The sequence below is a fragment of the Lolium rigidum genome, chromosome 3 (genome assembly GCF_022539505.1).
Source record: "Lolium rigidum isolate FL_2022 chromosome 3, APGP_CSIRO_Lrig_0.1, whole genome shotgun sequence".
Lineage (NCBI taxonomy): Eukaryota > Viridiplantae > Streptophyta > Magnoliopsida > Poales > Poaceae > Lolium > Lolium rigidum.
In genome coordinates, this window is record NC_061510.1 from 116,306,564 (window position 1) to 116,314,604 (window position 8,041).

Genomic DNA, 8,041 nt, shown 5'->3' on the forward strand with positions numbered 1-8,041 from the left:
ACTTATGCCCTTCCGAGTTCTTCCGGTACATATTCATGGTCTTGTCGAACTAACAATAGGAAACACAATCACAGATCATCGAACAAAATGTAGGCGCTACAAATTAGCTAAGAAAGAGTCGTACCACGCCACTGACGTCGATGCCGCTATCGCCCCTGGTCTGGACCTCGTGTTGGAACCGATGGAACATGTTCACCGACGCCTGGATGATGGCCCATCGCTTCGACATTGCCTTTTGGATCTTCTTCATTGTCACTTTGTTGTAGTCGATGTTGATGAGCTTGCGCTCGTCGAACTCGGTCTTGATCCTCACCCAATACTTCCCGTACTTTTGGTTGGCGCCGATGATGGAGTCATGGCTCACCGTCAACCACGACTCGCAGAGACATTGATCCTCCAGAACCGTCCACTTGGGGCCTCGTGTGTCCGACGCCTTCTTATTCTTCTTCCTCGCGCCGGCCGCGTCAACCTCCACGAGATCATCGCCATCCTCCGAGGCACCCGCGTCCTCGTCGTCCTCTTCGTCGCCACCCTCCTCGTCCTCATCGTCCTCCACCCCCTCCTCCTCCCACTCCTCCTCCTCCTCCGCCTCCTCCTCAGCACCGGCGCCATCGAATTCGAGTGGGACCCTGCGGATAGTGAATGGGGTGCCGTTCGCACCGGGTCCTGGCTCGCGCTGGGGCGCTTGCTCGTACGCCGGGGAGTAGAAGACGACATTGGGGTTGAATCTGCCACGCGACAGCTTATCCTGGTAGTGCGGCGACAAGTTTGGCGTCACGCACTCGGGAGTGTCGGAGGGCCCGTCGTTGTAGAACCGGGATGTCGATGGAGACACCACTCCCGGAATGTACACCGGCACCGACGTACTCCATGGGCTCTCGTTGGTGGCAGCGATACACCCGGCCAACGCGTGCTGGTGCGCGCGCGCCGCCAACGCCTTCTTCTCCAGCTGCGCCGCCCTCCGTCCCTTCTGTTCCGCCGCCGACATCTTCTGGCGCAGACAGTCTTGATGCCACTGATCTTCGGTCCAGCCTTCCGGCTTCCTCGGAGCCGGCGCCTTCCGTGGCTTCGCGAAGGGCGCCTTCGCCCCTTTCGTCCCATTGCCCGGTGGCTTCTTGGCCGCTTTCTTGGCCATTTTTTGGGGGCTGTCGGCGGCGCCATGGATGGGGAGAGGGTAGCGGCGGCGGGAGGAACAGAGTAGCAACGGCGGGAGGGAGAATTGAATCGGCGGGATTGGAGGTAAAATGCATTGGGAGGGCAGAAATGCGCGGCGGGAGAGGCGCGATGTGGCGGGAGAGGCGCGATTTAGCGGGAGTGGGGGACGAATTTTTCCTTTACCGCTGACGCATCGGTCCCGCCATGCCTTGCTTTTCGTTGTGTCCGGCGTGTCCAGGAGACGGCCTCGGGGTGTCGGACACCGTATTGGGCCGCGCCGGACAAAAAGAGGCTTTGGGGCACGCGGCTGAGAACGTTTTTTTGTCCGGCGCGCCGCAAATCCCTTTGGGGACGCTTTGGAGACGCGGTAGGAGATGCTCTAAGCTCCCTTCATGCTTTGATGGACGCGCGTTAAACCATTCTTAGACCGGACCACGGTGAAGTGCTCGAGTCGGCAGTTTTCCTGAAGGTGGACCCGTTTTGTGTGTGTTTTTATCTCGACAGATGCAACATGGTTAGATAGGGTTGCTTCCGCTCACATTCCATTAAACAGATGCACGTCAACGATGTGATTTCATTCTGATTACCGGTTTTGAGTTTTGTTTGCCATAAACCTAGAATTCCGTGTTTGTGTTTGGAGTGGTTTTGACCGAACTTCACAAATTCATTGTACGCGGTCTGTCCTTTGATATTTGATTTGACGAGTAGCTTCACAGTTCACACTCGTTGTTTCACACGATTCTCCTGCTGTAAGTTTGTCAAGTTTGTCATTTCGGTGATCATAAACAAGTATATCTACGTCTCCCCAATAAAGTAAGGTGTTCATTTCTACTTTTGTGCCTCCAGTGTAGATAGAAGGTGGTGTTCAGGCGCGTGGGAGGCCTCGAAATAGACACATGCGATGCAACCAATAATGCCCTGGTATCAAAGTTCCTACTGTTAGCCGCGCGTATAGATGAACGGGCCGGGTCTCACCATGGTCCCTGGCCAGTACGGCCGGTCCATGACTCGCCGATTGCGATCTCGCACTGTGCGGCAGTGACCGCGCGCACACTATATCCTGATAACACGAAAGCCACGGCCCAACGGGCTAATCAGCTAACGTCATCACTGTATTAATATGAACGTTTTATCGCGCGACCGGCTCGTAGGATGGATTTTATTGCACGGCCATGAAGGCCGATCTTGGCCGGCGGACAGGCCTGCATGCCGTCGTCGGCCATAACATGCAATTCAGCTAAACACCGACAAGAGTTCTAACACCTCTGGCCAGCGAAGGGACGTCGTTTCGCTAGAGTGAATCCAAGATGGTTAGAACATCTTTAGCAGAGCTGTATTTTTTTGAACCGAAAACACGAAGTTCGATTTTCCGAACTGTTCAGTTTAGATGGTTTCATCAAACGTCGCGGGAAAATATGTTTCGATGATTTTGCGACATGAAACCAATTTTTGCTCCGATCGAGCTACATTCGAAGATAATTTACAGAAACTACCCAAAATACTGGACTAAACCTACTGCACTCGTTAATTTGACTATCAAACTACTAGATTAGGCCCCGGATTGTCACCGGGGCAGTTCTTGCGGCGGCGGAGGGTTTTTCCGCACCGGCGAGGAACGCCGCCGCCTCCGCCGCGGCATGTCTGCGTTGTCGTCGTCGTTCCCGTCGCCGCGCGGGGGAAGCGCTGGAAGCGGTGGGCTGCACGAGCCGACGGGGGTGTCTCGGCTTCTCCTTCGCGCGCCTCCTCGCGCGCTGCCCGACGCGCGAAAGAACGCGGCCACTTCCGTGCCGCCCGCTTCCAAGCTCCGTCGGAGCGCGTCCGCCTCCGACCGCACACCCGGCGGACGCGTTGCCGACTTCCCGCCGCCGATTCGGCCCCCTCCCCTACCGCTCCGTCTTAAGCGCCCCATTGCGGACGGAGGGGTGGTGGCGGTGACATAGGCATCCCCAATAGGCCTGCCGAAGATGGTACCCGGGGTTTACTGAAGGCCCACGACTCGAAGGATAAGAGGAATCGGAAGCCCAAGTTACTATTAAGGAAAGCTAGAGTTGTATTAGGAAATAATACTTGTAATCTTGCGGGATGGGATTGGAAACCCTCCCGGACTCTGTAACTTGTGTATTACGAATCCCTCGGCTCCACCTCCTATATAAGGGGAGTCGAGGGACAAAGAAAGCATCGATTCATTGTCTCACAAAACCCTAATTTTCATATCGTCGAGCACTTTTCGGCTGAAACCTTCGAGATCTACTTGCCCTCTACTTCCGACTAAAACCCTAGTCTACAACTTGTAGGCATTGATAAGTTAATCCCTTGTCAAGCGACAACGGCGTCAACAACGGAGGAATTGCTCGCTGGAGAGGAGGCATGCGGCGGTGGAGGAGGTGGTAGCGGTGGAGGGGAGTAGGGTTTGGAAACCGAACTCCCCTCCGCAGCCCATTTTAATACGGGCGTCCGCCGAGTTTTTCGGGCCCCCGAACTCGTTTTACGGGCCAGGCTGTGAGTTCGGGCTCCGTTCTGGGCCTCTTTCGGCCTAAACCCGCATTGTCGCCGGACTTTTTCGGTTTCAGCCCGTTTTACAGGGTTTGTTAGAGTTGCTCTTACCACTTACTTCTAGCACGAAAATGATTAATGTTCCATGCAAAAAAAAAAGAGTTCCCTTATTTTCGTGGACTATATAGTTGGCGGCTGAGACACATACTACCTCCATCACAAAGATTAATGATTATATTATTTTTAGAAAGTCAAACTATATCAAGTTTGACTAAGTTTTTGTTAAAAATCATGAACATGCAAAATATAAATTTAATATCATTAAATAGATAATAATGATATACTATTCTCTTATGGTATTTACAAAATATTATATTTACTGATAAATTATTCTAAAAGTTTGATCAAATTTTACTTGGTTTGGCTTATAAAAAATATAAGACTTAAACTTCGGAGTGAAGGTAGTAGCTCATAGCGAGCCAGTGGCTACCCGATGCGATCGGCATTGGCCATCATGGTGATCTCCACGAAACTATGTAAGAACATGCAAGAATGACCCAAGTATTTGTCGTGGTGGATGGGAAAAGCCAAAAAAGGTTATACAAAATTGAACATAGATGCATCATTTTATGCTGAATATTTCTCTAGAGCAACCGATGCTGTGATACGCGATGATCCACGAGGGTTTTGTTGCGGGAAGCTGATGCTCACTCCCTTCGGTAACAGATGTGGCGGAAACATAAGCTCGACTCATAGGGACCGACTCCTAAGAGCATCCCCACTCGTCTCCCCGACGAGGCCCCCGAGTGACGTTTTTTCCATCCGGACGGCAAAATTCGGCCCAGTCGCGCCCCCGGTTCCTCGTTTTCGTCCGGATTTGGCCCTTCATCCATCCGGCGAGCCCACGCCATCCCCGGTCCCCCGGGGAGCTATCGGGGAGTCCGGACGAGTGAAAAGCGGGGAAGGGCCCGACTACGTCGGTGACTCGACACACGAACCCCACCACCACCTCGCTCAAAATCCCCCCACCCCTCGTATCTCTCTCGCCGCCGGCACCACCCTGCCGGCTTGTTTCCCAGATTCCGCCGTCCCTCCTTCCCGACCTGCCTATATTCCGCCGTCTTTCGACGACGGCCTATCTGCCTGCTTCTCCGCTTGCCTGTTTTCCGACGATGGCCTACTCCTCATCGTTCGTGGCTCGGCTTGCCTCGACCACTCCCGTCAGGTGTTCGTCCATTTGCCTCGCCGGCCATGGACTCGGACGAAGAGGAGGAGCAAATGTTCGTCGAGCTTATGCGAGAAGAGATGGCAGCCGCCACCCAAGACTAGGAGCACATGATGATCCTCGGTTGCTTATCAAGCATGCACGCCGGGGTGGCAACTGGTCGACGTGGTGGGTCGGCACCAGGTCGCCGGAAGTGCAAGCCGAGACAGCGAATGGATGGCTACTGCATGCTGTACGCCGACTACTTCGCCGACAATCCATTGCACGGTGAATATTTTCAGGCGTCGTTTCAGGATGAGCAGAAAGCTATTTCTGCAAATTGTGTATACCATCCGAGACTTTGACCCCTACTTCAGATGCAAGGCGGATTGCACTGGTTTGGTTGGATTTTCGTCACCGTGCGAAGTGCACAGTGGCTATGAGGATGCTGGCGTATGGAGCTCCCGGTGATGGTGCAGATGACTATCTTCGGATGGCGAAGTCCACCGCCCTTGATTGTTTCTACCGGTTCTGCAGAGCCGTCATAGCAGTGTTCGGGGACTTTTACTTGAGATCACCCACTGTCGAAGACACTCAGAGGATCCTTGCAACAAATGAAGCTAGGATTTTTCCAGGGATGCTTGGAAGCATTGACTGCATGCATTGGAAATGGAAAAACTATCCGTTTGCGTGGCAGGGAATGTACAAGGGTCACAAAAAAGGCTGCACTGTGATACTTGAAGCAGTGGCTATCCATGATCTCTGGATTTGGCACTCTTTCTTTGGTATGCCTGGATCCAACAATGACATCAACGTCCTAAACTCGCTCCCCGATCTTTTCCAAGCTTGTTGAGGGTCTTGCTCCCCCGGTGAACTATGTGATCAATGGCCGGCACTACAACAAAGGATACTACCTTGCAGACGGTATCTATCCAAAGTGGGCAACATTTGTGAAGACTATCTCGAAACCTAGCACCACCAAACTTTCCTAGTTTGTCAAGAAACAAGAATCTTGCCGAAAAGACGTCGAGCATGCATTTGGTGTCCTCCAGCAGAGATTTGCTGTCGTCCGGTTCCCCGCTATGACTTGGTCCAAAGATCAGATGTGGGAGGTGATGAACTGTTGTGTGTGCTTACACAATATGATTATTGAAAATGAGTGAAAACATCCGGTTCCTCTGGCTGAGCAAGAAGCACCATATGAGAGAGAGGGTCCTTTTGCACAACCTAATCACTAGGTGCCGATATCATGGGCCGCCTTCATTGCTATGCGCCAGTAGATTCGAGACTCTACAATGCATCAACAGTACGCAAGATGATCTGGTGGAGCACATATGGACGCTCCGAGGCAACGCCAACGCCGACGCCAACTAGTCTGTCTTTATTAATTTGTTTTAAAACTTGTGAAATTGTGTGCTTCATTTGTTTCAGCACTTGCTAAACATTGTACTGATTTTCGCCGAATTTGTTTCAGCAATTTTCTGACTCTTGTTCGCCGAACTTGTTAAATTTTATGTCGAATTTGTTTGAAATATGTCAAATGGCCGAGGTTGGGGGTGTCCTGCCGGGGGGACGGCTGGAACTTCGGCGCTTCCCAGGCCAAATTTTCCTCCAATCCGGAGGAAAATTTCACCGGATTTGGGCGTGGGGAGCGCCAACGAGTGGAGATGCTCTAATGGCTAGTCAGGTAGGCCGGTCAAAACTGATAGTAAATAGTGATTGCACTCTACCATGCAAGACCGAGGAAATTCCACTGAAGCGGTTGCAGTGATCAGTGCTCTTTCCTTTTAAGGATTTTTTTCGCATGTTATTTTTATCCATTGGCTTGGGAAAGTAGCAAAGTAGCTCGACTTGTAAGACAGAGGGACCCCAGTCGATTGTTTGGCTGGGGGATCCGCCACATTTCTTATCTAGGCTACTTATAAACGACGTAACTATTTTCAGTAACTAATAAAGTTGCCGTGGTTGCTTTCCCTTTGAAAAATAAATCATCATATGATTACTTTTCCAAACGAATATTTAAAATTTCAGCACAAAAATGATTACTTTTCCATAGAAATTCCACCCATGGTAGTATTTCCGAATGGATTTTTTTGAAGATTCATTCACAAGCAAAAAAGAAAAGTCTATTTATTCATTAGTAGGCCACAAGGCCGTTGCTCGGTCCGGATGGGTTGATTACGAAGGAGGTCACACTTTCGTGCCACGCTAGCAGCCCAAACTATCCTAGGCACTGGGCGCGGCCCAAACTAAACTTCAAGCCTGGCATTTGATGTCGGTAAGGGTGTCCTTTGTTCGGACCGATACAACACAGCCTGAACCCCAGCTTCCCAACCCCTTCCGTCCTCCGCCGCCGCCGACCTCCCCTGTCACCCCCTCCGGCGCCGGCGCCGGCGCCGTCGTATCCGACCGACCCAATCTCTATCGAATACTCCGTACGGGATCTCAGTAGGGCTGCAAGTGGGGCGGGTTGCGGGACAACAAATTGTACTAGCTCTTCTTTAAATCTGACTCAATCTGTAACCAGGTTTGCTCTAATTTTGCTGTTTGCGGGACTTTGCGGGCGCGCCGCTTACAACCCTAGATCTCAGCATCTCAACGCATAGCCGCCTCGCCCTCCCTCCGCAGGTAAGCCCTAGAATCCATCGGTACCCTTCTATCTGTTCGCCTGGTCCAGTCATACTCGCGGGGGCATGTAAAATTTGGATTGGTCGTCGGTGTGTTTGCTGTTGCTGATGTAATTTATGGGATTGTTTCCCCCGCAGAAGCGCTCGCGGGCGTGGCCGTGACGGTGCTGCGTGTTGCTAGGCGGGCGCGTCCGCAATGTTTCCGAAGAAAGGGCCCAATCCCTACGGCCAGCCGCCGCCGTACGGGGCGCAGCAGCCATACGGAAAAATTGTAAGGCGCTCTGGAAAACCCATCTGATGTTTCGGTTGGCAACCAAGTATGGTGGTATTGCTTGGTTCTCATATATGTGTGCAAACACTTGCGACCGTCTTGTTTGTTTCTTTGGCAGCCTGGAAGCGGCGGGTATGCAACCTCTGCTGCAGCGGCTGGAGGCGCTGATGGTGCTCGGTTCGGCGGAAGCGCTGCCCAGGGTGCTGTGGGGCAGTATGGAGGCCCCTACGCTGCCGTTTATGGCGCGCCTAAGGTAGTCAACTCTAGCCCTAATTTGGTGTCCCCTTGCTG